Source organism: Ambystoma mexicanum, chromosome 3q (assembly GCF_040938575.1).
Source record: "Ambystoma mexicanum isolate Mex_15411 chromosome 3q, UKY_AmexF1_1, whole genome shotgun sequence".
NCBI classification, from domain to species: Eukaryota; Metazoa; Chordata; class Amphibia; order Caudata; family Ambystomatidae; genus Ambystoma; species Ambystoma mexicanum.
In genome coordinates, this window is record NC_090926.1 from 784796999 (window position 1) to 784824735 (window position 27737).

At 47.0% G+C, this 27737-nt stretch overlaps 1 protein-coding gene across 1 annotated transcript in view; it reads right to left on the reverse strand.

Annotated features, from left to right (window-relative positions):
- CDR2L (cerebellar degeneration related protein 2 like) overlaps window positions 1–27737 on the reverse strand; it is a 149500-nt gene that overhangs the window by 81996 nt on the left and 39767 nt on the right. The window lies entirely within an intron of this gene.

Consider the following 27737-nt stretch of genomic DNA (forward strand, 5'->3'; position numbering starts at 1 on the left):
GTAGCAATAACCTGTATGGAGCAAGCGTATACACACTATCCTTACCATCTAATTATTATGGTCTACAGTAGGTAGCAAGAACAAGTGTGAAAGGAACATACAAACACACACTACATGCGGACTAGCTGGGTGCACAACAGCCACAGGAAACATATACTAAACAACACACAGGGGCCATATGCATGGAATGTGTATGTTATGGCAGAAAACAACTGAGCACAACAATCCCAGACAACACATATGACCAATATGCACAGGTAGCATTATTTTCGGAATTAACGTAAGCATGGATCACACATGGAACCAACACTGAAAACATGCAATAAGCATATCCATGGATATGCACACTGCAAAGACTGGAGGGGGTATCAGTACTTCTGCCCTCTATATGGCAGGGTAGAGGCACAGAGCACCCCAGCCAAGCTTCTCTATATGGTAGCTATGGACGAGCAACCAAGACTTAAGCCCTCAGAAGGTGAAGCGGGCTGGTTCTTAAGTACAGAGTCACCAAGCCCCCACAAAGGAATGCCCACACACTATGTTATGTGTTAACACAGCTCATTATATAAAATTAAAATTCATATATATATATATATATATATATATATATATATATATATATATGATACATTACTCACCGTAATCGTATTTCTGATGCTTGTATCTGCTTAGATTCACATGCTGTGCATAGGCCGACATCTGGTGGAAGCTGCAGAGTATTACAGTTTGTTTTTCGAAACTCGAAAATGGGCGTCGACACAGGGCGTGCCAGTAATACTATCCCTAGTGTGACGTCCACTGTACCCAAGATCCCTCACGCTTCTAGGATCCTCAGATTTATTTTTTCTGACATGAGGTAGCATGAGGAGTAGCGTGAGTACAGATAATCCAAGCAGATAGATAGAAAGGTAAGACTACAAGCAGCCATGCGCCTTCTCTCAGAGGGGAGGAAGGGTGGGTCGCATGTGAATCTAAGCAGATGCAAGCATCAGAAATACGATTACGGTGAGTAATGTATCCCTTCTGAGGCTTGTGGAATCTGCTTAGATCACATGCTGTGCATAGATTAGCGAGCAGTACCTGAAGAAGGAGGTGGGATGTGAGAAGGGTCATGAGCAAATAAGTGTCTTAGAACCGCTTTTCCCACTTGTGTATCTGCCTTGGAATGGGTGTCAATGCAGTAATGCTGAGTAAAAGTGTGAATAGAGCTCCAAGTAGTTGCTTTGCAAATGGTGTCAAGGGGTACATTTGCAATGAAAGCCAGAGTGGCCCCAATGCCTCTAGTAGAGTGGGCTCTTGGCGTGAAAGGCAGAGTTCCTTCAGAGAGTGAGTAACACAGCTGGTTACAGTTAATAATCCACTTCGAGATGGCACCTTTAGAGACGCGATCCCCCTCTCTGCCTGTAGCTACGGAGACAAAAAGTTGATCTGTTTTCCTTAGCGGTGTGGTTTTATTTACATAGTAAAGGACCGCCCTACGCACATCTAGGGTGTGTAGTTTCACCTCAGCCGAGCTTTGAGGGTCCTGGAAGAAAGCCGGAAGCTCGATGGACTGGTTTACGTGGAATTTAGATATAAACTTAGGTGAGAACCTAGGGTGTGTGCATAAAACCAGTTCATCTTTATGGACAGTAAAGAAGGGATCCTGCACTGACAGAGCCTGAATTTCACTGACCCTTCTTATAGAAGTAATAGCTACTAAGAAGGCTGTTTTATAAGTCAGGTGTTTGAGACTGCTTTTATGCATGTGCTCGAAAGGGGGGCCCATGAGCTTAGATAGCACCACATTAAGGTCCCACCCTGGTGGTGGGTTTGAAATAGGAGGGTGAAGTCTCTTTTCTCCTTCCATGAAGGCTTTAACTACTGGTACTTTCCACCACGAGACCTTGTTATGGGAAGTGGTGTATGCCGACAGGGCTGCCAGGTGTACTTTCAGTGAGTTAAAAACCAATCCTGCATCTAGCAGGTGGAGCATGTATGTAACAATAGTGGAAGGAGTGCAATCAACTGGGTTGATTTGTCTACTCTGGCACCAGATAACGAATCTCTTCCACTTGTCGAAGTAACAGTGCCTTGTGTTTGGTTTCCTAGATTCCTTTAGGATGTCCATACACCTCTGTGGTAAATTGAGATGTCCAAACTCTATGACCTCAGGAGCCATGCTGCCAGGTTCATTGAGTTGGGTTGCTAATGCACTGTTTGACCTTGGTGCTGTTACAGTAGGTTGTACCAGGCTGGAAGTTTGATGGGCTCGCACACCGCCATCCTGCGTAGGTGTGGGAACCACAGTTGTCTTGCCCACATGGGAGCAACTAGGACGAGCGTCATCGACTCTCTGTTCATCTTGTTGACCACCTTCTTGATGAGAGAAGTTGGTGGAAAAGCGTACGCAAACATCCCTGACCAGTTCATCCACAGGGCGTTCCCCTGGGAGTCTGGTTGGGGGAACCTGGATGCAAATCCTGGGCATTGTCTGTTATCGCTTGTGGCGAATAAGTCTATAGTGGGGAAACCCCACTGAGAGAAGATATCTTCTACGACCTCTCTGTGTAGAACCCATTCGTGTTCCTCTGGGAGGGAGGTTTCTGCTCAGAGCATCCGCTAAGGAATTGAGCTCCCCTGGAACATGTTGCGATGACAGGAAGATGTTCCGTCTGAGTGCCCATATCCAGATTTTCTGGGCAAGCTTGGACAGATTTGGCGAACGAGTCCCTCCTTGCTTGTTCAGGTAGAACATGGCTGTTGTGCTGTCCGTCCGGATTTGCACTGACAGGTATACTGTAGGTGGGGCTCGAACGCTTGAAGCGCTCTGAATACTGCCAGAAGCTCTAGAACGGTTGATGTGGTTCTTGGCCACTGAGGGAGACCAGAGACCCTGAGCTGTGTGGTGGAGATGGTGAGCTCCCCATCCCGTCAGACATGCATCAGTAGTGACTACTGCCTGTACTTTGGGATCGTAAAAGGGTTTTCCCTGTGCAAGATTCTCTCTTGTCCACCAGTGAAGGCTTTGTACTAGTGTTGGCGAAACGACCACTAGATCGTCACACTGACCACTTGCCTGAGACCACTGTTTCGCCAACCATTCCTGCATGGGACGCATGCGCAGGCGCTTGGGGGACCAGGTAAATACATGACGCCATCATGCCCAGCAAACGCATTGCTTTGCGTACCGTTATTTGGTGACCGGACTGATATTGCGGAATTTGCAGTAGTATATTCCGAATTATTTCCTCTGAAGGAAATGTCAACCCCTCTTGAGTATCTAGGATTGCTCCTAGGAACTGTTTGGAGGTGCTTGGCACCAGGCTTGACTTATTCTCGTTGATTGAGAAACCTAACTCGTGGAGGAGGTCGATAGTCCTTTGAATGTTTGTTCTGCAAATTACTGGGGTTTCCCCCGTTATGAGCCAGTCGTCCAGATAAGGGTACACCGGGATTGCCTCCCTGCGTAGGTGTGCAGCCGCCACCGCCAGTACCTTGGTGAATACCCTTGGTGCCGAAGCTATCCCGAAGGGCAGTACCTTGAACTGGTAGTGCCGACTGTCCACCTTGAAGCGCAAGTACCTTCTGTGCGCTGGGAACATGGAAATATGAAAATAGGCATCTTTCATATCCAAGGTTGCCATGTAATCCCCCTTTTTTAGGAGGGGGATTACCTCTTGTAGCGTAGTCATACAAAACTTTTGGGGCTTGACATACTTGTTGGCAGGCCGTAAGTCCAATACTGGGCGCATTGTCAAATCTTTTTTTGGCACAAGGAAGTAAGTTGAATAAATACCCTTGTTTACCTGGTGTCCCGGGACGAGTTCTATCGCGTCCTTTGCTTGCAGATTGGCGATCTCCTCAAGGAGAATCTTCTGATGTTCTAAAGAGTGTACTCTTTGTCGTGGAGGATGGTTCCGGGGACGCTGCAGAAGTTCTATACAGTACCCTGCGGATACTGTTGACAGCACCCATCTGTCTGATGTGATCCCTTCCCAAGCCTGGGTGAAGTTGGAAATGCGTCCCCCTACTGGGGTTGTGTGAGAAGGGACCCTGAACTGAGCGTCACTGCTTTGGTGGAGGCGTGCCGCCTCCTTTACTGGGGCTGCCTCTGCCTTTACCACGTCCCCTATTACCCCTGCCGTAACCCTGGGTAGACTGTTGGCTGTTGTTGTTCCACTGTGTACCCTGCCCCTGGGAATAGTTTGATTCTCTCTGGGAATTTTGGCCGCGTGGGCGACGAAAATTACTATTCCCTCTCTGGTTAGGGGGTTTATTGGTTAACTGGCCAAGGGACTTGAGTGTCTCGTATTCGTCCTTGGCATTCCTCAGCGCGTCCTCGACCGCCTTACCAATCAACAGATCGGCTTCCACCGGTTTGTCCAACAATGATGCCTGGGTTTCTGCCTTAAAACCAGACTGCCGTAACCAACCATGTCTCTTGATAACAGTACCTTCTGCTATCAATCTGCCTGCGTTGTCCGCAGTGTCAAAAGTTGCTTTTAAAATGCAACCAGACACGGCTCTACCCTCTGCGGAAATTCGTACTAACTGGCCCTTTAAGGGTTCTGGTGCAGAGGCTATGAGTGCCGCGACTTCTTCCCACTGATGGCAGTTGTAGCTGGCCAACAGGGTGGTGAAGTTTGCAATCTTTGCCTGATAGGCAGACGTTGAGGCTACTTTCCTGCCGAAACCATATAGTTTTTTGCTCTCCTTGTCTGGAGGAGCTTTGGACGATGACAAGGGTGTTCCAGCCCTCTTACGAGTGTTAGTGACAACTAGGGAGTCTGGCTTCAGATGTCCTCTTATATAGAGAGGGTCAGACTGGGCTGCCCTGAAAAGTTTTTCAACTCTGGGATTGACTGCTCTGGTGAGGTTCGGGTTCACCAGGGACGGGTCTATTCTTCGCTGAATAGACTTAAGGATAGGGATGGTCTGGGCAACAGGCCTCCTTTCTCCCACTAACTCCTCAGCGATGTCCCTCTCTTCCTGGACACCGTGGGTGTCAATATGGAAATGTTCTGCTGCTCGTGCGAGAACCTCGTTCAGAAGGGGTTGGTTATCGACAGGGGAGTCGGTAACCGGGGCTTCCTTCTCTACCGGGGAATCTACTCTGTAGGTTTCAGGGTCTTCCTCTTCCTCTTCTTGGTCCTCATCATCCCCATAGTAGCCCGTCCCGGTTTGCTCTTCTACCATGCCAAAATCTTCGTCCTCACCAAAGGAGGTCTCTCCTTGGTACAGTGAGTATGGCTGTGAGTATGGTTGTACCTCGAAGGGGTCTGTAGACCTCATTGGTGTCTCAAACCGGGGCTTCTTACTCGGGGGGATAGGATCATTAGAGCCTGAGGGTGTAGTCCCTTGTGGACTCTATGAAAGGAAATGGTCTGGATTTTTATCGTAAAAGTCTGCCAAAGAAGACATCCTTGACATGACCCTATCTATGTCATCACTCGACCATTTTTTGGAACTGGGCATGACTCTCTCAGAAAGTCTAGGAGATTAATCTTGAGTAGATTTGCTGGTTTTAGAAATATCAGCAGACCTGGTCTTGTCTGTTTGTTTAGGAGGAGTGGAGTGTTTCACAGGTGTGGAAGAGTGCAGAGGCTGCTTCTTCTGCTGTTTTCCCCCCTCCCCGGGAGTGAAAAAGTGTTTTCCCTGTCCCTTTGTGGTTCCTGAGGTTTTCGACACCTGGCGTCGAGGATCGGGGGTAGAGTCCCTGTCCTTCGAACGTGGGGCTGCGCTGATCTTGTCTGCGGGCTCCGACTCCTGGAGAGCAGCCTGGGGGTGGAAGTCGTCTTCGTCCTTCGACGATCGAACTTCTGTTAGCCTAGGGAGCGAGGCACTCTTGGCAAGAGTGGATGATTGCCTGGAGTCATGCGGCGATCTCGATCGAGAACGCCCAGAGGACACCGATTCGGACCGTTCTGTTTGTGCCTCTTTCCGAGAACTCGACGTCGTCGAGTCTCGATAGGACTTCGTGTGTTTTGTGTGAGTTGTGTGTGAAGCGCTTGTGTCGCCGGGGGTCTTCCCCATGCCGCCCTGTCGGACGACCTTCCGAGGTCGGGGACCTGCGCTCGGCTGTCTTTCGACGCCGTAATCCCCTCGCCGTCCGAAAGCACGGCGTCGCTGCCATCGCTGAAGGTGCCCTCCGCTGCCATGGCAGCCTGCCTGGCGTGGTGGGCTCACCGCTTCGTCGAACGGTCCTTAAGTGTCTTAGGTTTAAACCTACTACACGCTCTGCAGTTCGCTTCGGGGTGGTCCCTCGGCAAGCAGAGATTGCACGTGGCGTGCCTGTTGACCCAAGGGTATTTGCGATTGCACTTGGGGCAGAATTGAAAAGGGGTACCCTCCATACACACCTTGAGGCAGCGGGCTGGTAAGTGTAGGAAATGTATAAGGTGTACCTATATACCAAGAGTGTAGAGTATGTCCAACCCCCCACTCTCCCTACTTGCAGGGCCGAGGCCAGAGGCCTTCCAAGGCCCGGGCCGAGGCCAGAGGCTTCCGAGGCCCAAATCCGTCGTGCAGCAGCCGACGGTCGATTTCTTCTCCAAGCCGGCGTCGAGTGTCGAAGTTCGACGTTGGGATGGGGAAAGGATGTAAATTAATCAATATTTTAGCAAAAGTATGGCTAAGGCCAGGGGACTCTGCAAAATGCTTCCGACCAGTATGGCGGAAAAAAACAATCTGAGGATCCTAGACGCGTGAGGGATCTTGGGTACAGTGGACGTCACACTAGGGTAGTATTACTGGCACGCCCTGTGTCGATGCCCATTTTCGAGTTTCGAAAAACAAACTGTAATACTCTGCAGCTTCCACTAGAAGTCGGCCTATGCACAGAATGTGATCTAAGCAGATTCCACAAGCCTCAGAAATATATATATATATTCACATAACACACTTTGTACTCCGGTAACACTTATAATGGCAAATCTATACAATCCTGTGTGGTACCACTCTTAGACTTTAGATTCCTTTGAAATGCCTCAACTGCTGGCAGTTATAACAGGTCATACAGATCGTTTAGTAAGGTGTATCGCCATAGAAAAAAGGAAGAAAGGCAGGTTAACATTAAGCAATGGCAGAATACTTTCTTTGGAGATAGAGGCACAATTCTGACTGAGGATTACCCCACCTGGACAACCTGTAATAAAAGAATAAAAAATCCCAGTCCATAAATGCTAATGCTCAATAAGCCTTGCTTCTTAGTCAAAATGTTCAACCACCCCAATGTACCTGAAGTGGAAGAGTTTCTTCGACGGTTCATCAAAGGTATCCTTCGAGGATGGACCCCCCTTTGAAGAAGGAATCACTGGGCGTCGAGATCCTCGAGGAAAAGTAGGCCACTTGTGGTGATAAAGCAGCTCCGACCTTCGTGGTGCTCTTCGATGATCAATTGTTTCCTCAATGGTGGAAGTCCTGGGAAGATGAGGCGTGCGATAGGCCTCGAATGCAAAATGTTTGGTGCCGCAAATAAGACTCTGTGGACTTGAAAGACCTTCGGCAGTGATGGATGCAGGCCTGCGGTCGTCGGAAGTCATGTGTCGCGGTCGGCGGTTTATCTGGCCTGTCAGTGCTGCACCAGCATGTGCCTTGCGATAGCTTCGGCGATTGGGACTCGGGACTCGACCACGGCTGGACCTCAGATCTTCACTCCATAAACGTCCTCAAGATGTCTTTGTCAGCTTCTGGTGGCGGGAAACCCACTGGTGGACTTTCCTCGGTAGCCGGCGACCTTTGACTTTCTCCGGTGGGATAAAGTGGTCGGCAATGATGGCAAGGGAGCCCTCTTTCAAACGTTCTTAGGTGGAGCTTTCTCGACTCAGGGTGTCATGCAGCACGGCGTCAAGGTGTCCCCACTTCTGGGTGACACGATTCGACTTGGCTTCCAGCAGTCACAGAAATTTTCTGAACCTGGTCGATGCCAGTGGAAATCAATGACCTATCGATGTCCAGGTGCTCTCTTCAGGATTCTCGGCGGATCCCTTCTCCAGACGTCAGACTCATAGAACTGGCTTCCAGGGTGCTTCGGTGAAGAGCAGCAGTTTTAACATGATGGTCCCTCGTTGTAACGCTCACCTGATTCCCGTAGAGGCGCCGGTCTTGACTGGGCGTATACCGTATCTTCAAAGGTGATGTGTAACACACGGCTGGCTCTTTGGGCTGGACCTCTGTGCACTGTATGTCTGACTCGAAGGGTAAGATGTCTGCAGATAGAAAATATGGGATTAATGAACTGGGTTATTGAATGTCTCTCTCTTCTTCCCTTTCTCTTCTCCTGTAGAACCCCAAAGGTTAACGCTCTCACCTTAGGTAAGTGAACGCCGTGCTCTCCATCTGCCTCGGGGCAGGGTGCTGTAACCAGTTTCTTCACTGGATAAGGGGAGCAGGCCTCTTGACTTCAGAGGACTGCTGTCCGTCGTTTACTGCACGAACAGTAAGTTTCGAGTAATTCTAATGTCTTTAAAAGTCTTTAGTAATGATGTCTCTTGTTTTGCAGGGTTCCGGCGATGGCGGATGACGGGCTGAAGTGAGTTGAAGATGGAGCCCGTGTGATGAATAGAAGCGCCTGGAAGCACGTAAGTAAGCGCTTGTTGCCTGCTTCACGATGCGCTCTAACTGTCTTTTTATTTTGCAGGTACAAGTTCGGAGCGGCTGCAGGGTGCCGGAATACCCACTGGGTTAGATGTGGAAAGGAGTAATGGCACGTGAGTATTAAAGTTCCCCAATGTCTTTAAACGCACCTTGTTTTGTCTTTCAGATGCGGGATGCAGCGCCGAAGGCCTCCGGAGCGTGCGGAGAGTTGGTAAGCTTTTGTCTTTCAGATGCCGGAATGCAGTGCGAAGACCTCCGGAGCGCACGAAGAGTAGGTAAGCCTTTGTCTTTCAGATGCCGGAATGCAGCGCGAGGCGTTGGTGACAGCCGATGGACCAGGTAAGTGAAGACCGTAATGCTAACCTGTTCTTGCTTGTCTTTATAGGTGTTGCTGAAGACTGGATTCAGGATGGTAAGCCTTTTTCCTTAGGCCCAGGATCAGATGCAGAAGACACGATGAGCGTTCTGTTGCAGAAGATGCAGAATAACGCAAAGCAAGATTCATCCATCGGGTGTGGTTTAAATAGCCTCCTGTAGTGCTTAGGTGTCTCCTTCCACAGCCACGCCTAGGTAAGAAAAGAGTTCCTGCTTTCCAGAAGAGTTCCAGTGTTCTGAACCTAGGGAGTGGCTCCTGCCCCACCCAACAGGAAAAGTAGTTCCAAACAGAAGAGGATCAGAGGCTCAACTGGCAGGCAAGTAAGCAGCATGGTCTGCTGCAGGTAAGTCCACCCAAGCATTATGAGCCCGGCGCTTCCAGCGCTGGGACTGGGCATATTTATGAGCCTGGTGCCACTGGCGCCAGGACTGGGTCCAAAAGGTCCCAATTGGGACTGGTTGGCACTCGGAACCTGGGTTATGGATCTGCTTCCAAGGGAGTTGGGAAAACCCTGACCTTTTGGAAGCAGAGATCATGACAGTACCCCCCCTCAAGGCCCCTCCCAAACCGGGCTTCTCCGGGGGTTTTGGCTTGTCAGGAAATGTTCCGTGAAATCTTTTGATTAGGCGAGGAGCGTGGACATATTCAGCAGGTTCCCAGGATCTCTCTTGGGGGCCGTAGCCTTTCCAGTCAATTAGGTAAAATAGTTTAGATTTGGAGATCTTGGAGTCCAGAATGCTTTTGACTTCAAACTCGAGTTCTCCATCAACTAGGATGGGTTTTGGAGATTTAGTTAGTTGGGTTTGAGGTTGCACGGGTTTTAATAGAGAGACGTGGAAGACCGGATGTATCTTCATGTGCGGGGGCAAGTCCAACTTGACCGCTACTGGGTTTACTATGGTAGTGATGGAATAGGGACCAAGGTATCTTGGGTTGAATGTGCGTGGCCCTTTTAGAGGTAGATATTTGGTGGATAACCAGACTTGATCCCCTACTTGATATTGAGGGGCTTCCTTCCGATGTTGATCTGCTCCTTTCTTGTATTGTTCTTTAGCCCTTTGAAGGTGAGAAACAGCTTCCTTAAAGGCTTGGGTGATTGTAGAATGCAGGTAGTCTACTGCTGGTGTTTCAAGATCTTGGAGGGGATCCAACTCCGAGGTTCGAGGGTGACTGCCGTATAAAAGAAAAAACGGGGTTTTCCCAGTTCCCGAATGGACAGAGTTATTGTAGGCATATTCGGCTATCCAAAGGATGTCTTTCCAAGTTTTTTCAGTTTGTTGCAGCATGCAGCGTAAATACTGTTCCAGAGTTTGATTGGTCCTCTCGGTTTGTCCGTCGGTCTGAGGGTGGTGACTGGTCGATAGTCTCACATCAATTTGAGCCGACCGACAGCAACTTCGCCAAAAATGAGAAATAAATTGACTACCTCGATCCGAAGGAAAACCGTGCAGTCGGACGATGTTTTCGAGAAATTCTCGGGCCAGAGTTGCTGCTGTTGGCAAGCCTTTGAGCGGAATGAAATGCGCCATCTTGGAGAATAAGTCCACGATTACTAGAATCATATTGTATCCGGAGCATGGAGGTAGATCGGTGATGAAGGTCATAGAAAGCGTATGCCAAGGGCGAGGTGGGATGTCAATAGGGCGTAAGAGGCCTGCTGGTCTTTCCTTTTGACTCTTGTTTTGGGCGCATACTCCACAGGACATTATAAAGTCTCTGATATCTTTTTTCCAAGACGGCCACCAGAAGTAGCGCTTGATCTTTTCTGAGGTCTTGGCCATACCGGGATGTCCTTCCATTAAAGAATCGTGATAACAAGAGATTACTTTTTTCTGTAAATCTGTGCTGGGCAGGTATAATCGTTCTTGGAAATACAATAAGTTGTCCTTTACTGCAAAGTCCTTTCCCTGCAGATGCCAATTCTGTATGTCTGCTGGAGTTACAAGTTGCCTGGCTTTATCCTTAACTTCTTCTATGGATTCTGTGGCGATTACACCCAGAATTCTTTGTTCGGGAATGATTGGTACAGGTTTAGGGTTGATCAAGTGTTCTTCCACTCCCATCCGAGAAAGGGCATCAGCTTTACCGTTTTTTGTACCAGGTCGATAGGTAATTATGAAGTCAAACTCGGCAAAGAATAATGCCCAACGGAGTTGTCTAGAGGATTGGGCTTTTGCGGTTTTCAAGTATTGCAGGTTTCGGTGATCCGTAATCACAGTAACGGTGTGTCGGGCCCCCAGCAGATAATGCCGCCAAACCTTAAAGGCAGACTTGATAGCCAGAAGTTCCTTGTCAGTAATCGTGTAATTGATTTCAGGAGGCGAGAATTTGCGGGACCAAAATGCCACGGGATGCAACTGATTGGTTACCGGGTCCTTTTGTGATAGAACTGCCCCCATGGCAAGGCTTGAAGCATCAGTTTCCACGATGTAGGGGAGTTCGGGGCGAGGGTGTTTTAAGATTGGTGCAGAGATAAATTTAGTCTTCAAATCCTGGAAAGCTTGTTCCGCCTCGGTAGACCATTCAAAACGTTTGTTTTTCTTTAACAAGGCAGTGATGGGCTGGACTATTCGAGAAAATTTGGGGATAAACCTGCGGTAAAAGTTAGCGAAGCCTAACATGCTTTGCACACCTTTTACGGAGGATGGTGATGGCCATTTGAGAACTGCATCGACCTTCTTTGAATCCATACGCACTCCGCTAGGTGATAATATGAATCCCAAGAATTCAACTTCAGTCACGTTGAAAACACATTTTTCCAACTTAGCGAAAAGTTTGTGTTGACGCAATCTTTCGAGGACCATTTTCACGTGTTTCCGATGTTCAGATTCCGATGAAGAATAAACGAGGATGTCGTCAATGTAAACAACAACACACACATCTATGAGCTCTCTGAGGACATCGTTCATAAAATATTGAAAGGCGGCCGGGGCATTGCAAAGTCCGAAGGGCATGACCTGAAATTCAAATAGCCCATATTTGGTGCGGAAGGCTGTCTTCCATTCATCGCCCTCTTTTACTCGTACCAAGTGGTAGGCTCCTCTAAGATCCAGCTTTGTATATATGCATGCTTTTCTGACTTGGTCCAGGAGTTCAGGGATCAAAGGTAACGGATATCTATTCTTGACGGTGATCTGGTTCAGGGAGCGATAATCTATACAAGTTCTAAGGTCTCCTTCCTTTTTTGGAACGAAGAACAAAGCTGAAGAAGCAGGGGACTTGGAAGGACGAATAAACCCATTTGCCAGGTATTGATCCAGGTATTGTCGAAGGTGAAGGTTCTCAGGCTCGGTGAGGGCATAAATTCTACTACAAGGAGGAGTAGATCCAGGTATCAGGTCTATCTGGCAGTCATATGACCTATGAGGAGGTAGAGAGTTAGCCTGATCCTTCCGGAAAACATCTTGGTATTCTAGGTATTCGGGAGGTAACTGGGGAGTCTCTGAAGAAATTGCTGCCAGTGCAACACCAGGTGGAGGGTGACAAGTAGAGACACATTCTGGAAACTGGACCGTTCTTGCTCGCCAATCGATCAGAGGATTGTGTTTCTCTAACCAAGGTATTCCTAGAATAATCTGAAACTGAGGAGCCTTGATCACATCGAACACGATCTTCTCATGGTGTCCATCTTGACTTACTAGCGTCACTTCTTGAGTGGTATGCGTTACTGGTCCGGAGGCTATCTCCGTTCCATCCACCGTAGTAATGACGTCCTTTACAGCCTTGGGACAAAGAGTTAGATTCATCCTCAAAACCATTTCATGATCCACATAATTGCCGATGGCACCGCTGTCGACGTAAGCTTCAATTGCATGTAATCGATCCGGATTATCAGGGCTAATGAGGACCATAGGTATCACGAAATGCGAGGTCACGGAACTGGTTTTCACGCTCGGCAAGAGGACCTCTATTCTTGTCGGGCGAGGTCGTTTCCCTGCTCAGAGTTTGTAACTTTGGTAACTGCAGCTCCTACTACCTTCTTGGCAGGTTTCACCGGACAGTCTCGAAGAAAGTGCCCTGAGATTCCGCAATAGAGGCATAATTGCAACTGTTTTCTCCTTTCCCGCTCCTTTTGTGTTAGAGGACCTTTCAGGCCCCCTATTTGCATGGGTTCCCCGGAGTCTACTCCTTTGGAAGGAGTTGGCGGTTTGGAAAATACGCGAGCATCAAACTTGGAACGATCGGCCTTCCTGTTCTGCAGTCTGTGATCTATTTGAACGACTAAGTCTATATAGTCCGAACAATCTTGTGGGGGATTCACTACTTGGGCTAACACATCTTTGAGCTCTCCACGTAGACCTCTATAAAACAGCGTAATCCTTTTGTCCTCAGGCCATTGAGTTTCCACTATCAGTCTGTTGAAAGACGCAATATAAGCCAAAAGGTCTTGATTACCTTGTCGCAACGAAAGAAGCTCATTGTCCAAGGCCTGCCCCCGTGAATGTCTTGCGAACAGTTTTTCCATACTGAGCTGAAAAGCTTGAAAATCATGGAGGACCGGATCATCTTGATTTACTAGAGGGATTGACCAGTCTGCCGCATTGCCACTAAGGTACGAAAGCACGAAAGCTACTTTAGCTTGATCAGTTGGAAAGGCTGCTGGCCGGCATAAGAAATGCAACCGGCACTGATTGATAAATACTGCAAACCTCTTTGGGTCACCAGAAAATCGTTCGGGCGGAGCCAGAGGTACATTCCCAGGTAGGTTGATCTGCACTGGATTCATAGAGGATGTAGAAGGAAGATTTCCCCCAGATACGGGTAACGGGGTCTGTCCGGCTTGTGACTGTAGCAATTGTCTAGCGAGATCATCTGTTCGCTCCTTGGAAATAATCAGTTCCCTTCTTAGAGCGTTCGTTTCCTGACGGGCTGCATGCACTTCTGCCCTTAGTTCCCCAAGTAACTGGGCTAGCTGGTCGGTATCCGAGGTTTCCATAGCGCCTGGACGGGAGTTTTGCGGTAGGCTTTGCGTTCTGTAACGCTCACCTGATTCCCGTAGAGGCGCCGGTCTTGACTGGGCGTATACCGTATCTTCAAAGGTGATGTGTAACACACGGCTGGCTCTTTGGGCTGGACCTCTGTGCACTGTATGTCTGACTCGAAGGGTAAGATGTCTGCAGATAGAAAATATGGGATTAATGAACTGGGTTATTGAATGTCTCTCTCTTCTTCCCTTTCTCTTCTCCTGTAGAACCCCAAAGGTTAACGCTCTCACCTTAGGTAAGTGAACGCCGTGCTCTCCATCTGCCTCGGGGCAGGGTGCTGTAACCAGTTTCTTCACTGGATAAGGGGAGCAGGCCTCTTGACTTCAGAGGACTGCTGTCCGTCGTTTACTGCACGAACGGTAAGTTTCGAGTAATTCTAATGTCTTTAAAAGTCTTTAGTAATGATGTCTCTTGTTTTGCAGGGTTCCGGCGATGGCGGATGACGGGCTGAAGTGAGTTGAAGATGGAGCCCGTGTGATGAATAGAAGCGCCTGGAAGCACGTAAGTAAGCGCTTGTTGCCTGCTTCACGATGCGCTCTAACTGTCTTTTTATTTTGCAGGTACAAGTTCGGAGCGGCTGCAGGTTGCCAGAATACCCACTGGGTTAGATGTGGAAAGGAGTAATGGCACGTGAGTATTAAAGTTCCCCAATGTCTTTAAACGCACCTTGTTTTGTCTTTCAGATGCGGGATGCAGCGCCGAAGGCCTCCGGAGCGTGCGAAGAGTTGGTAAGCTTTTGTCTTTCAGATGCCGGAATGCAGTGCGAAGACCTCCGGAGCGCACGAAGAGTAGGTAAGCCTTTGTCTTTCAGATGCCGGAATGCAGCGCGAGGCGTTGGTGACAGCCGATGGACCAGGTAAGTGAAGCGCTGTCACTGAAGACCGTAATGCTAACCTGTTCTTTCTTGTCTTTATAGGTGTTGCTGAAGACTGGATTCAGGATGGTAAGCCTTTTTCCTTAGGCCCAGGATCAGATGCAGAAGACACGATGAGCGTTCTGCTGCAGAGGATGCAGAATAACGCAAAGCAAGATTCATCCATCGGGTGTGGTTTAAATAGCCTCCTGTAGTGCTTAGGTGTCTCCTTCCACAGCCACGCCTAGGTAAGAAAAGAGTTCCTGCTTTCCAGAAGAGTTCCAGTGTTCTGAACCTAGGGAGTGGCTCCTGCCCCACCCAACAGGAAAAGTAGTTCCAAACAGAAGAGGATCAGAGGCTCAACTGGCAGGCAAGTAAGCAGCATGGTCTGCTGCAGGTAAGTCCACCCAAGCATTATGAGCCCGGCGCTTCCAGCGCTGGGACTGGGCATATTTATGAGCCTGGTGCCACTGGCGCCAGGACTGGGTCCAAAAGGTCCCAATTGGGACTGGTTGGCACTCGGAACCTGGGTTATGGATCTGCTTCCAAGGGAGTTGGGAAAACCCTGACCTTTTGGAAGCAGAGATCATGACAGTCGTAGCTTGGGGAGAGGTCTTCTAGCCAGGTCCTCTCTTGGATCAGTCCTCGACAGACTTGACAGCTTTTGGATTACATCGAAGGAAATGCAGAAGCAATCTTCTCCTCCAGCTGGACTTCAAGGATCAGCTTCAAGTTTCAACTTCAGCTTCTAAACAAACTGGTAATTGAGAGGTCCCCAGATATACACATCTGTCCCTCATAGTCAGCCAATCACACAGAAGAGCATTCATGCAGTCAGCAGCCAATCAGGCTCACATGCATTCAGGCCATTCACTCCACCCAGACACCCATAACAAGGAATGTGGATTGGGGCAAGCGCCCAGCCTGTCAGCACACTACATTGCATTCATGTCAGTTTCAGTCAGGGATGTCTCATTTATTGATATGATATGGCATTTATAACGCGCCTATACACAAGTGTTTCAAGGTGCGGCGAGGCAAGGGAGGAGGCACAAAGGGAGGACAGACAACGATCATACTAGTCCAGGTGTCATTCAGATCGCGCAAGTGCATGGGATGTGCCACACATACAAACTAGACACTCATAACATGGGATGCATATTGGTCACCCACTCCATTCACACAGGTCCCACCCCAAGGGTGTACCCACAACATACAGTTGTTGGAAAGGCTCCAGCCAATCTGGCCTGGACTACCCCACAAGGCCATATTTGGTCCTTCCACCCAACAGCCTGTCAGGGGAAGGGACAGAGTCTGGGCTTCCCAGGATTTTGGGAATACAAGGTAACAGGCAATAGAAACCAAGGGGCCCCAAGGGCCATATTGCCTTCTATCAAGATCCCACTGATTCCTATGGCAGGGCCTGGGTATCCCAAAATGGCAGATAATCTTAGCTCCTGTCACATCAGCATGAAGCTGCCACCAGCCTATATCCTGCTCTGTGGGCAACACAAGGTGCCCCAAAAACATACACTAGGGGTACAAGGTTGTACCTCCACCCATGGGTGCCACGAGGGTATCCCAAGGGTCTCTGTTCACCACAATCAAAAAGAGGAAGGGCTGCACTGCCAGGGGTCCAGACTGGATTCCTGTGCAGAAACTAACAAAGAACACTGATGATAAGGGTGTAGAGGATAAGGACAGGGAGGCGCTGTCCCTCAAATGCATTTCCAGCAGCACACACACACATACACATTTGACCAAATAAAATGAAAAAAATATTCTAGATAACACTGAAAAACAGCCACGGTGGTGCCAATACACTCTAACATTCAACACAGACCATCAAAACAACATGTATAAAATCACTGAAAAAACATCAACTTATTTAAAAAACATTGCAGCTCCAAACTAATCGGCCAACATAACTCACATAAAATCATAGAGTACTCCCTTGAAAAACAGTGAAATCAGTGGGAAAATCTTTTTGAAAAAATAAGTTAAGGTTACTACCTATGAGCTGTTAAACTCTGCAAACATTGAGAATGCCAATGTTAAGGTTTAATATGCTGATGTTATTAAACACTAGCTGAGAGCGTTGCCCATGTCCTGATCGAGTGGTGTCACACGTGCCCTGGAGGATGTTGCTTTTGTCCTCTGGTCAGCAAGTCGTGCTGCTGTTTGTTGCTGTGTTTCAGAAGCTCTTGATATTGATTTTCGCTTTGCATCAGATGGAGCTTTTCCTAGTGATGTTCGTTTTTTGTGCGCCATGTTTCAGTCACTCAATGGCTTCAACACATTTGAGAAAATGTCCAAGAAAGATGGATTGATTGTGATCTCGTCTCGTGAATGAACTTAAGTAAACTACATACATTCCGCTTTATATATAAAGATTAAGCATAAAATTAAACCGGCATTGTTGGATCCTAAACTAACCCTTACAAAAAAGGGAAAAAGTAAAATCAGTATATAATTACAGCGCACACCAACAACAGATCAAGATAAATAGCAAACCCATTATAAATTCTAAAACACACACATTACAATTTAAACAATAGTCCCAATATACATACTAAACAAAATAACATCAAGACATGCACACATGCTTAAACAAAGAACTATCGCGCAAAAACATACTTTTACTACCATCTTCATAATACATTTCACCCTAAACAGTAACTAATATTTGCATGCCACTTACAAACAAGAACACATACAAAAGTAATATACAAACAAAACACAACACACTATTTATACATTAACACACTGTAAACAAATAAACAAAATGGGAGTTAAAGTTCCAACTATGTTTATTCTAGTTTGTGATTAGTGTTCAATAACAAGTTAAAACTTAATGTTGGCATCCCCAGCATTTGTAGACTTTATATTAGGCACTAACCTAGCTGTACTGCTGTGACACACTTAATGGAACAAGCAGTACTAATATTGCCTTACAATAGTCAGGTCTTGCAGTCCCTTGCATTCACAGATGAAAGAGGAGGGGTTCCAATGACCACTCACTAAGTGTAAGGAACTCATGTTGACAACAGTAAAGACAGACACAAGTGATCACAGTTCAAGGGCGTTTATTAATCTGTAAATGTGGGTTGCAATAACCTATTGCCAATCCTTATCCTAAATACAAACAAAAAAAGTGTGGGATAGGATTCACAGGAAAGAAAGAAGTGTTCACAAATAATAAGTCAGGATGCGGTAGTCGGGGTCTCCCTTCCCCACATTTTGAGCACAGGACAAGTCGGGATTCTGGAGCACAGCACACGCTCGAGCTTCCCCAGCACAAGCTAACAGTTCTGCTTTCAGCTATCAGAGGCTCCGGTGGTTAAGTCTCTTTTCTACAAAAAGTCTCTTGCCTCCGAGGACCTGATGTGTTCCAAAAATAATAAACAAAAGTTCTGTTCTGCTTGCACATTGGGTGATGCTTTTTCACCCCTGGATGCCTCACTTCTGGGCTCAGATCCACAAGATGTTCTTAGCAATGTTAGGTCCTTCGGTATATAAGATTCTCGCTTCCGAGGTTCTGATGGATTCAAAACAATAAACAAAAGGCCAACAAAAGTTCTTCTCTGATTGCCTCTGCTTTTACCTGGGTCATAGCTCTTCACCACTGTGTCCCCCTCTTTCAGGCTCAGACTCCTCTCAAATATCAGCATCCCTCCGTCGGGTTCACTCTGGCATGTATTCAAAAGAATTTCTCTATCGCCCGCTTCTCTATTTCATTCACAGATTGGTTGATGATGGCTTTTCACCCTTGGACCCCCCTCTTCCAGGCTCAGACCCTTCTCGACTGTTAGCCTGCCTCCGCCGGGTCCACTATGGCTTTCAACACAATCTCATCTATGACATTCACAAATCTTAATGTCTTTTTAAACGGTTCACTGTGGAGATCCCTCTGTTGGGTTCACTCTTCTCAACACACTATTTATTGGGACTTCAGGCTTCGCCCCCTTTTATCGGCATCCCTCCATCGGGTTCACTCGTGCCAATCATACAATTGCTTGAACAGTTCTTACGATGCAGGATTCGCTACCCTTAGCTTCACAATCATCTATCGGTCAAAGGATTTTCAACTGTACAGAGGATTTTACTAGACCCCTGTCTGACCACTTTGACCCCATTTTCACCTTTCTCCCAAGGTCTTCTGGTAATGGTAGTTTCAGCAACATTTCCTGAGTGAACACCCACGTGGTTCTTGACTGGCTTTCCTCTTGCGTACCAACAGTGAGCTTAGGGCCTGTTGGAAACATGCATGTAATGAATGGGATCACACAGAATAACTCCAACACCAAATAACGGAACCAACTCAGGAAGATGGCAAAGTACTGTTTTATTAAAAATTATCTAAAACAGAGAGTTTACAACAAACATCAACGGACGTATGCTCAGGTTCTCTCAGCAATCTTTTCACAAAACATAGGTTATATATTACAAACACGCCATAGGTGACGTCATACTACGTGGCAAATAATGAAAAACCTACTAAGGGCCGGGATAGGCTTAAGGGGAACATCTAAGTAGATTATCTATAGGAGCTAGGATTGTGATTGGCTGCCCACAGTCGGGTGAACAATAAATGCCTACCTCTAAAATATGTAATCTTCAGAAACATTGGATACATTGGTTTTCAAACTATAAGGTCCTTCGTTATATGGACCACTACGTTTGGTTGGCACGCTTGCACCAGGTCTGGAACCCATGCCTTCTGCCATGAAGATTGTCTTTGAACTTGTCTTGCAAAAGTATCCTTGTCTTCAGAATACATGGGAGTGTGAGCAATCACTATCGTATTCTGTGACTCCAAGCCCGAACTCAATTTTCATCATTGGCTCATGTGAGAGTAGACCATGCTCTGTTCCATTTTGCAGGGTTTAAATGCTCTAAATCAGTTGTGTTCTTTCTTTGCACCTTAACAAGGGATGATTCATCCTTTGCACGTTTTCTCCTTTCCCGAATAGATAGCTGACCTTGACTGCTTCAGTCTTGACTCCAGGCCAGGCGACCTTGCCATGCAGCTCCATGATTCAGCATATTCTTGCTGCTGCGATACAGTTTTCCCCTTTCCTCTTCATGAGTCCTAGCTTACTAAATTCATGTTACCGATCTCCAGCTTCTATATAATTGCAGCTTCGCCTGCATTCTATTTACTACGTATAGCCAGCTTCTATGATGACTTAGTCTACTTGCATTTCAGCATCTGTACATTTATTGAACGGTTGATTCTCTGCAGCACTTTGTGCACGTGTAATCTTCGTTTTTAAAAGGTTCTCTTGAATCTTTACTTCATCTTTTGTTTCTGTAAAATCTATACATCCTCTTCAGCCAGTGTCTCGGGACGTCATATATGTCTTTATGACATCACCAGCAACTTTCTTGGCTCTTTTTCATATTCCTTCAGGGAGTTCCTGCCTTAGGTTGTCATCACTTCGGGGATACATTCGGTATAGTTGTTTCAATGGGCATCTTCTTTCGAACACACGCTGCAGTATTGGCAAAACTGCTGGTGTCAAACACGGCACAATCTCAGGTCTCCAACATATGGGAGGTACGGGGACAGGGATTCCTGCAGAGGCATGAAGCTGCTCCTCTACATTAGTTATTTGTACTTTCTTTAATTAGCCACTTGCTTCTTTCGTTCAACACAGTGCGGTTTCTTATCGGCTCTCCCCTCGACTCACTTGCTGTGCTGAAATGCTTGGCTTTTCTGGTCTCTGGAGTGAAGGCCAGTACCATGGGGGCCAGCGTAGCTCCCTGGCTTGGTAGTCAGCAGAGAAGGGCCCTGTGTACTGTTGACATCTGCTGCAACACACGCTGGCTATTGTTTGCGGTCTTGCAATTCCTTCTGCAGAGGTTTCAAGGGCCTTGGTCGGAAAGGGCAAGGTCGCGTCTCTTCTTGGAACCCTCTTGATTTGAGCCGTCTTTCTCCTCCTCTTGAACTGCCGTGCTGAGTTAGCTCTCTTATTGTGCGGTCTGCCTTGCTCGTATTGTGCTCTTGTGCTCAACCTTTTATCCCTGTGGGGAAGGGAAAGGGCTGTCAGGCGTGTGTGATTCTGGTCCTGACTTTGCCTAACCCTTGTGGTGGGACATGTCAGGTAAACTGCTCTGGTGTTTGTCCATTGTCTTTCGTGGTGTGTGAAAGTGTTTGTATCGGAAAAGGGGGGGTGGGGAAGTGTTGCAGCATCCTGCGGGTTAGGATTGGGGAAAAGGTATTATAAGAAGGGGTATACCGCGTCTCACCCGTCGGTGTCCCACCTCCACTCCCCGAGGACCCCCCATCCAGGTGATCCTCCCGCACTGGTCCACCTGCAGGAACTGGATCCAATAGTGATGGCCGTGTTTTTGCCACCTGGATGATAGTTCCCCAGGGACTAGTAAGTGAGACACCTTCAGGTTTCTCACACTAAGTCACAAAGATAGGAAAAATGATTGCATTGTCTTCTCGGTGAAAGCAAGACTTGTTCTTTCACTTGCCTGCAGCGGGTCCTCAGGGAGCACCCTATAAGGGGGATTATTTATTTGCATAAGGATAACCCGGAATGGTGTACATTCCTAAAAGTCACTTTTAGTCTGCTGCTGTGTTATGCTCCAGCCATTTTCAGTGCAGACCACATGGTTGAAGAATAACATTACCCCATTTCTACTGGGGGACATACTTGATGTACTATGTGATGAATGATCTCAAAACATGGGGTTGTTACAATGAATCTCTTTACCCCATGCCCAGGAAACGTAGCTTTGGGAATTGAGAAAGCGTCCAAAATATACTGTGTGGAGAGGATGCAGAAAACGTTCCTTTAGATCTGGCTTATCAAGTATTCAGAAGCTGAAATTATGTGTGCACATCATGCAAAATAGCTGCGACAAATCCTCTGCTGGGATTTAGGGCTGCCTAGCGGGGTGACTCTAAAACCCTCTGGGTCACAGCAACACCACCTTCTCACAGCAGGGGAGTCACATGGCTTCTGGGACAGAAATGGCTCTGCATGGAAGAGCCCAATTCCCAGGTAGTCAGGTAATTATAAGAGACACTGGAGAAAACCAGAAATCATTATTGCGTATGGTTCAAAACCTGGTCCATATCCAGAAAGGGTGACGGCTGGGGATTTGGAAGGGAAACACCATGTACATTGCCCAGCCAAGTCCCAGAGGATTGAAAGAACACCAGGGAATACTTCTCCACCTGGGCCACTCAAGCATGGAAAAGGAGGGGAGGAGTAAATCTCTCAGAATCCCTCAATCCTACTAAAAGAAAATCCAGACCAGACTACAAAATGATACAGGGACAGGAAAACGAGGAGAGTTGGCCCATCCATCAACATACTATTTAACCATTAGGGAGGATGGTTTAGGAGAACCCATAACGCTAGCCCACAAGAGTGTAGAAAAGGTACCCCGCCACTTCTCAATAATCAAGAAAAAAAACATTTTAGGTCTTCCCTCTCTTTCCAAAGGAGTATACACAGCCCTGACTTCACAAAAATGTAAGTAATCTTTATCCGAGCTTCCAATGCCATTCTGCCCCTCCGCTCTTCAATCTCTTTCCTGCCTGACCTTCTTGTTCCCTCACCCAAGACTCACAATCTTGGGTAGCTCTTGGATAGCGAGCTACGTCTGCAACACTTCATCACTACCATTGCCTCTGCTGCTCATATGAACCTCCTCAACATTCCAAAAAATGTTCCTTTTCTCACTAACCACTTTCCAAAAATTCTAATCTCCACTCTCGTGCTCAGCAAACTAGACTACTGCTCAAGCCTACTGCTGCGTTTTCTTCTGTACTCCTTCCTCCTCTAGACAAAGTCCTCAACTTTGCTACCTGCACTCTCTACAACCTACCCAGATCCTCCCCATTCTCTTTTCTTACTCTACAAAGGTATCAATAGTCTTCCTCCCCAGTAACCGTCTGATTGTATCCCAGTTTACTCACCATCTTGTTCACTCATTTCCTCCTCTGCACTAAACCCCAACGTCCCATACTCTCCCTGTGCCTCCTCTTGCTTCCGGTCTTTCTCCCTACTCACCCCACACCACTGTAATCTACTGTCCATAACAGTCAAAGCCATCCCAACTTTGGACCTTTTGAAGGCTCAGCTTAAACTTACTTTATCCATCCTTTTCTTTTCTCATTGTTCAACTACTCAGAAGTTCTTTCTCTAAAACCTGGGTCTGCCTTACCAACCTCAGAGCACAAGTGGGTTGTTGGTCCACTGAGCCTGGAAACCTTTTGTTGAGTCAGATGATTCTGGCAAGAAACGGGCTTCCCAAAACCGAACCTGTAATAACCTTTGAACATTTACTCTGGAGATGTACTTTGGCTCCTAGTAGTCTGATAAGAGTGCACACCTTATTTCATAGCCCCTTTATTATTTTGCTCACTCTTTGTTCACCTTCCCTAATAAAAATCACTTTATCTTGTGGTAAAAGAAGGACACAGACTCACTGAGGACATGTTGTCTATGGTTTTATTAAAATGAAAGGCTAAAGCATATCTTTCCCTATCATTATGTGTCATCCCAGCCTATGTTATTAACTAATGTGCTCGTCAGTCAGCCATGAATGTCAAAAGGAATAAGTCTGCTATCCAAAACCACACTTACCTGAGGGTACTTCTAGTACCAGTCTTTTTAGTATGTAATCCGCAAATAGCCTTTAGTGACTTTTTGGATCAAACTCTTTTGTTCCTTAATTGGATTATTGGGCTTTCTCTTTTTGTTGGGTGTCTCTCTAGACAATCTCTTACTAGTTCTCCTTTCTTGACTGTGGTTCTCAGCGTATCCTTGAAAGTTAACTGAGCTTTGTTGGGTTTTACTTGACATGTGGTTCAATTGTATACTTTCTCTAAACTCTTTTCCATATCGTGCTTCCTCTTTAAGCTTACATTGGGTTTGCACAGGAGGTCCAGTTATTTACCTCTTTCCCAGGGTATTTTTATCCATTCTTTTCTTTTCTCATTGTTCAACTACTCAGAGGTTCTTTCTCTAAAGTTACAACATTTGTACTTCATTTGTTTCAAGTTTAACTCCTTTTCAGATTTTCTACTGAGACAAGTTAACTGCATGGTATAATTACACTAGGTCCACCTGGGCCTCTCGTTCTCCCCGTTACTTTCTTTGTGGTAGGAGACATCTTCAGGGGCCTTCTCCAAATTAGACCAGTCTTCGGTTCAAAGAGCACCAACACCTTTCCTTCTTCGATGTCACTCTCCTTGCGGTTTCCTGTCTCTTTACTGTGCCCCAATCCTCTGTTGCGTGACTGTACACCCTGCAGCCTTCTAATTCCGGTGGTATCAGCAATGTTGTCTGTACATGCTGTCCACCTCGGGTTCTCATCTGAGGCCCCGTCACCACCTTCTCCTGGGCTCCTGCCCCAGCATTCTATCATGCTTTGGGATTGCCTTAGCTTGTGGCGTGTTGCAAAGCTAAGCAAGTTTTAAACTCACAGGCTTCAGAGTTTCCTTCTCCGTCAAGGTTGGCATAGCTTGGGGGCTTCCCAAGGTGACATACATGGTTATCGCTCTCTCTTTCTCATTCATCTCTCTGGATGCATATTTATCCACATACTCATCTCAGTGGATATGGCATCCTGATTTAAAGGTTAAAGGGACAAGACCTTTCTTTATAAGATAACAGTATAAATCAGGAGTTTCTTCTTCCCGGTTTCTGACATTGTAGTTTCTTCATCCCAGTCTTAGTATTTCACAGTGTCTGATACTGTACAACAGCCTATCTAGGTCAGAGTATGCACCACTTGATGGAGTGCCTCACGGGCATGGAAGTCCTTGTTCCCTAAAGGAGAGTCTCTCCTGGAGAGGTCCCACTTACCTCTACCACTAGGGAGAGTATTTCTGAGCGGGCTCACCTCCCTAGCCTCAGAGGGGGGGGGCTCCCCCTTGGGGCGAAGGGACGAATTCCCTCGATTTGTCACAATCTGTAGACGATGTGTGTGTCTGGACGTTGATCACTCTGCGACCATCCTGAAATACTCTAAAATGAATCCTAGCTATTCACGAGATGGGTTGGCACCCAGGCACCAGCCAATTGTTTATTTGTTTATTTCATTTCTATAGCGCACCTGACCCTGAGGTATCTGGGCGCAATTAGGTCACAATAAAAAGGTTACAGACATAGACAGTGTAGTTAGATTACAGTTACATGGGTGGATGTACATATGGCAAGAATACAGTTAAGTGAACATGGTAATACATTTGAATAAGACAGAGGCATGTAGTAAGAAATAGATACATTTGTAAGGAGATGAGGGTGTGAGCTCCTGATCTCAGTTAGTTCTTGCTGATCAGCCAGGCGATGACACCTCTCCAGAAGTTGGAGAATAGCTGGGTTGTCTTGATGGCAGGTGGGAGGGTGTTCCATAGTTTCCCATAGTGTTCCAATGACTCTAAAACGAGTCTCACCATGAACATTAATATTAATTATGAGACATGCAACCCAAACCCACTAACCAAAACCTCTCATTTCTTCTTACTTAATTCACACAAAACCAACACAAACACCTCTCTCACAGCAAACCGCATGGACTTCACCACACTGCAACAACTACCAACACATAAATCACAACAACAACACGCGAGGTCCTGCTTCGATCCTATTTGCACACCCAAGCTCAGCGCGCGGTGAAAACCGAAATGAAGTTGCCAACAGTACACCATCGCCCTCTTCCCCCACTAACCCACCACCTTTCTTTACTGATCCGCCTGAGCGCCTGGAGACCAACTCCGTTGGTGACAGTGCGCTATATAAATACCTTTTCACAGTAACATTAATACATAGTGTAGGGCGCTATAGTGCTAAGAGACCAGACTAAACTGAATCAGTATCTGTTCACAGAGCTGAGGCCTCGAGGCAGAGTAGTTGAGCAGCTAGGGCGTAACTGTATAGGGGCTAGGTGTGCTCATAAACCGCTCACTGAGACACAGCAATCATTTAAGAAGTGAACAATGTATTGTACCTCTGAAAAATTCTGCTAAACGGTTTTGTAAAAATATTCATATGACCTTCATTGATGTACTTCTAACAGTTTAAAATGTAAAATGTTTACATAGTTGAACATTATCTTAGAATGCTTGGCCTCGTTCTCAATTACTTTAAAAACCAGTAAAGGAAAGTAAAATTAAAAGCGCTCATGGATGAATAGCTGAAGTTCATTAGAAAGGCACTTGAGAAAATATAGACCTATGGGTAACATGGGTTATAGAGTAACACTGTAATACGACACAGAAAGCCCAAAATGTCAATAGAGATGAATGGGCCTGTTATTCTATAGGATACCCAACTGAGAAAAATGTCCAGTATTTGGACGTGGTTAAGGCTGCACGACAGCGAGGAGTTTGTGGGCTTGAGCAGACGAAGGGTATTTTTCATGGTCAGCCAGAATCTTCATAGTAACCTCTCCAATTTCTGAGGTTTGGATGATATTAGACAGATTTCAGTGTAGCCACTGTGTAAGCCGATTGCCTGGCTTTAGGGAAACAGATGGTCCCAAATACTGGAGAATATTTGAGTTGGGGAAAAGGAGCAATGAAGCAGTTTTCCTGCCAGGGGAGCGAGTGCAACAGTATCCTGCAAGACTAGAGCTGGTGCATTTCTTCCAAACTCCTGTAGAGGGCAGGCTTCTGCGCTACTTCACTCTGGCGTTCCCATCGGAGGGCCTCTCTGTGCTGGCCAGGGAAGCTTAGGAGCCGCTTGCCTTTAGCGTGCTAGGTAACTTTTGAGACTGGGGATCCCACCTTACATTGATTGTGTGTCTCTTCAGGGAGCTGGTCTGGTTGGTGGGCTCTGCACCCAAGGATGGCTTCCAGTTCTGATCTTGGGGCTGGCTAGTCTCTCCCCCCTTGGGCAGTCCACTCTCTGGTTGCCACTCCTTGTCCTTGCACTTGGGGTGGACTCCATTAGCCTGCTCACAACTGCCCGCAAGCCTCTCAAATTTCACATTATAGCTCAGGTCCCTCTTTCTTTCTGTAGATGTATACGGGATTTCTGCACCGGCACGAGGGAAGCCAAGCGTGCAGGTCTCTCCAGCTCTGCGGGGCTGCTACTCTTTGATTCCCTTAAAGAGGCCAAGCATCTACAGTGGCAATGTGAACCCTTGCCTTCCTTGTGTGGCATGGTAGGGGTGGGCTGGGGATCCTCCCCACGCTGACCCCAGGGCCACCATCCACCAGCAAGGTCAGGCAGGGGACTTTGTCACAGTTGCAACATACAATACGCCTACCAAATAAACCACCCGCACGTGGCAATTGAAGACTAACACACCGCAGCCTGACCAGTGCATCCTAGCACCACAGGCACAGAAGGCTGCACTCAGGACACAAATGCCTCGATGCTCTTGACACCTAGCAACACACTAGCACAGAGAGCTCAAGGGATTCCAGTCTGCACGCATGTTCCTCGCTCCCCGCTAACTAAACCCATCCATTCATTCTTTCTTTCTATCAGATCCGCTAAAGCACCTGGAGGCCATACAAATTCTGGCTGAGCGCGGTATGAAACCCAGTACCATAACATTAAGGAATGGACGCCACCATGGATGCCAATCACCAGAGTAGCGCCAGCGCCCACACCACACATCAGTTAAGTGCAGAACAGCATGATATAGCGCATCACCAAGATAGCAAGGCTTCTTGTGTCCTAACATGGGGCGGGTACGCAGTGACAGTCTTTGGAAATACTTGGTCTGAGAAAGCAGACTGTTTTGGGATTCAGACCAACAGCTATTTTTTTTAATGCACATTTGCTAAAATTAAGCACGTTGCTCGGAGTTACAGCATCATCTTCTATCAAGAGCCTTCACACAGTTATTGTAATTTGTGTTCCTATGTAGCGCTTCATGCTAGACACCTCCAACTTCTAAGCACTGTAATGACAGTTGTTATTATTACCCCATTTTGCGTGCACAGAAATCAGACTGCCGCTGA